The sequence below is a fragment of the Corvus hawaiiensis genome, chromosome 1 (assembly GCF_020740725.1).
Source record: "Corvus hawaiiensis isolate bCorHaw1 chromosome 1, bCorHaw1.pri.cur, whole genome shotgun sequence".
Classification (NCBI taxonomy): domain Eukaryota; kingdom Metazoa; phylum Chordata; class Aves; order Passeriformes; family Corvidae; genus Corvus; species Corvus hawaiiensis.
The window spans coordinates 96570546-96574344 of record NC_063213.1 but is presented as its reverse complement, the minus strand read 5'-3'; the positions used below and the strand labels follow the sequence as shown (position 1 = coordinate 96574344).

General features: G+C 68.3%; 1 non-coding gene across 1 annotated transcript; it reads right to left on the bottom strand.

Annotated features, from left to right (window-relative positions):
• Nucleotides 1-1124: 1124 nt before the first annotated feature.
• Nucleotides 1125-1196, bottom strand: TRNAC-GCA. Its single transcript has one exon. It is a non-coding gene; the product is annotated as a tRNA-Cys (tRNA).
• Between the last annotated feature and the right edge of the window lie 2603 nt (nucleotides 1197-3799).

The window sequence follows — 3799 nt, the reverse complement described above, 5'->3', positions numbered from 1 at the left end:
CCGGAGCCGGGCGGGGCCAGGGGCGGGGCCGGGGGTGGAGATGGATTGGGAAGGGTTGGGATGGGATGGGATGGGAAGGGATGGAGCCGGAGCCGGCAGCAGGACCGCCGTGCGCCCTGGGGGATCGGGAATGTTCGTCCATCCCCGCGCTGGGCCGGCGCCCCTCACCCCGGAGCGACATCTCCGGGTGCTCACCATCCTCCTCTCCGTTTTTTGGGGCCGAGCTGGGGCTCCAGCGAGGTTTGGGGTCCCCCGTGCTGTCCCCACCGTGGGTAGCCCTGGGGTGACCCCGCTCTGGGCTGCGGGGTGGCGGGGGGGCTCTGGGCTGAGCCCACCGGCCCCGCGCGGGTACGCGGCCCCCCCCAAGCCACAGCACCACTGCAGCCCCCCCATTTGGAAGCCGGCTCCCCATCGCCCCCACCCCTCGCTCCCTCGGGGCCCCCCATCCACAGACCCGCAGGGGACGCGTCTCCGCTGCAGGAGGGTTTGTGTCCTTCCCAAACCCCCCCAGGTTTTCCCTTTGGAGAAGGAGCAGCGGATATTGGGGACTTGGGGGGCACAGGGTGGGGGGCAGAGGAGCAGGGGCACAGGGTGTGGGGAACAGGGTGGGGGTCCTGCTGGCACTGCAGAGCGCCGGGAGAACCCGACCCTCCAGCCCCCCACATTCAGCCAAACAGACTTCTGGCCACCCCATAATTTGGGCAGCGTTTTGGGGGGGCTCCGGCTACACCCCAGCCCCTCAGCCCTGGGTGCCGGGGCAGGAGGAGGGTTCAGACCCCCCCCAAGATGTGCCCCGTGCCCAGGGCCTGGAGAGCGATGCTGACCCCCCCCATCCCAGCCCCCCATCCCACGGACAAAGCCGGGGGGCGCGGGGACAGTGTGGGGGTCTGAGCTGGGGAAGCAAATGCGGGAAAGCAACATTTTTGGGGGGGATCCCCGAGAGGTGGGTCCGTCCTTCTCCAAAAAAAAGCGACGGTCCCAGCACGGACACCCGAGGCTGGGGGAGCCGGGGGGGGACGGGGGGAGCGGGACTCGGCCGCCCCTCGCTGCCGGGGTGTTGGGGGGCGAAGAGAAGGGGTGAGAAAAATAAGAGTGGGGACCCCCCCACGAACGGGAAGAAAACAAGGGGGCACCCGGATTTGAACCGGGGACCTCTTGATCTGCAGTCAAATGCTCTACCACTGAGCTATACCCCCGCTACCGAGCCCTGCGCGCCGGCGCTGATTGCACTGTCACCGCGGGGACAGCCGGCCACGGACACCCCCTGTCCACTGATATCCCGCACCCACGGACATCCCATCATCACAGACACCACCATCCACGGGCATCCCCTGTCCACTGGCAGCCCGTATCCACACAAACACACACCCACGGACATCCCATCATCACAGACACCACTACCCACGGACCCCCCTGTCTGCTGACACCCCACTCCCCCCCAGTAATACACACCCACGGACAGCCCCCCACACCCAGACATATTCCCCACCCACGGACACCCCTCACCCACGGACACCCACACACACTGACACCCCACAAATACGGACACCCCCACACCCCCCAATACCCCCCTACCACAGCTACACCCCACCCACAGACAGCCCCCCACATCCGAACACTCCGCACCCACAGACACCCCCCAGGGACATCCCCACCCACGGACACCCCCACCCCACGCATGAGCACCCCCCAAGACTCACATCCCCCCCATGTCCCCTGCCCCACACCCCCAGTGTCCGTGGCTGGGGGAGGCCAGAGGCTGCAGCCCCCCGGAATGCGCCCCCCACTCTCATCCCGCGTGTTCGTGGGGGGACACGGCCCCGCCAGCCCCCCAAACCCCGGAGAGCGGGATGGGCTGTGCGGCCTCCACAGGGCTTGGGGGGGTGCGTGGGACCCCCCAAACTGCCAGACCGGGGGTTTGTGGGAGCAGAGGCGCCGTCCGGGACCCCCGTGGCGCTGGGGGGGATTATCCGGAGGTGCCGCGCTGGGCGAGCGCCCAGCGGGGGACGGATGGGGACAGCGGCCGTGATGGTGCCCCGGAGCGGAGTCAATATTTGCTCCCAAAGCTGCCGGGCAAACACGCGGGGAGGGGGGGGGGGCCGGATCCTGGCGGGCCGTTCCGGGCACCAGCACGGCCCGGGACACCGGGAGAAAAGTTTGGGGTCACCCCGGTGCGAGCCCCACTGTCCCTGTGTCACCCCTCAGCCTCTCATGTCACAGCTGGGGAAACTGAGGCACGGAGGCAGCGGGAATCTCCCAGGGGGGAAAACCTAAGGAAGGGGGATTCCACATCCCTGGAGTGCGCCCCACTCGCAGCGACCCCCCTGTCCTCGCTGCCCTTGGGGACGAACCCCCCGAGTGATGCCACAGCCCCCCGCCGCCCCGTGCCTCTGGGAACCGGGAATGATCCCGGCGTGGATGGCCCCAAAGTGTATTGGAGAGGTCTGGGGGAGCGCGGGGACGCCCTGGCGGAGCCCCCCGCGTGCTTGGGGACATGGAGGTGACACTGTCTGGGGGATCCGCTCGGGGGGGGCCGTATCCCGAGATAGGGGCCGGGCGATAAGGGCCGGGCAGGGCAAACACCCCATTCGCGGGGGGCGTTAGGGGAGGTGCGAATCCCGTCACCCCGGGGCGGGGAGGGGGCGGTGGACGGGGATGCACCGGAGGGGGGGACACAGGGGACACACAAACACGGGGCAGATGCCAGCCCTGTGCCCCCCGTTGCCCGTTCGGGGGGTCCCAGCTTTTGCCCCCCGCTTTTCCTGCTCCCTCCTCCCCCATCCCTGCTGTCCCAGCTCCGGGAAAGGGGGAAAAAAACAGGGAACTGTGGGGGTACCCAAGGGGTTGGGGGGCACAGGGTACCCCAAACTGTACCGATCACCCCCCCACCGACCCCCGAGCTATGGGGGGAGCTGGGAGGTCCCCAAGACACGGGGGTGGGGGTGACCTGAGGGGCTGGCGGGGACACAAGACACCCCAAACTGCACCCACCGCCCCCCTGAGCTATGGGGGGACACAGGGCACCCCAAAATGCACCCACCGCCCCCCTGAGCTATGGGGGGACACAGGGCACCCCAAAATGCACCCAAAACCACCCTGAGCTATGGGGGGACACAGGGCACCCCAAACTGCACCCACCGCCCCCCTGAGCTATGGAGGGACACAGGGCACCCCAAACTGCACCCACCGCCCCCCTGAGCTATGGGGGGACACAGGGCACCCCAAAATGCACCCAAAACCACCCTGAGCTATGTGGGGACACAGGGCACCCGAGGCTGCACCCACCACCCTCCTGAGATGTGGGGGGACACAAGGCACCCCAAACTGCACCCACCGCCCCCTGAGCTATGGGAGGACACAGGGCATCCCAAACTGCACCCAAACCCACTCTGAGTTATGTGGGGACGCAGGACACCCCAAACTGCACCCAAACCCACTCTGAGCTATGTGGGGACACAAGGCACCCCAAACTGCACCCACCACCCTCCTGAGATGTGGGGGGACACAGGGCACCCCAAACTGCACCCACCGCCCCCCTGAGCTATGGGGGGGACGCAGGACACCCCAAACTGCACCCACCGCCCCCCTGAGCTATGGGGGGGACGCAGGACACCCCAAACTGCACCCACCGCCCCCCTGAGCTATGGGGGGACGCAGGACACCCCAAACTGCACCCACCTCCCCCCTGAGCTATGGGGGGACGCAGGACACCCCAGGCTGTACCCGCGGCTGGCGCCGGAGCCAGACTGCCCCGGGGGGGGCTGTTTGCTGTGGGGCTGATGCCCCCCCACGAGGGGAA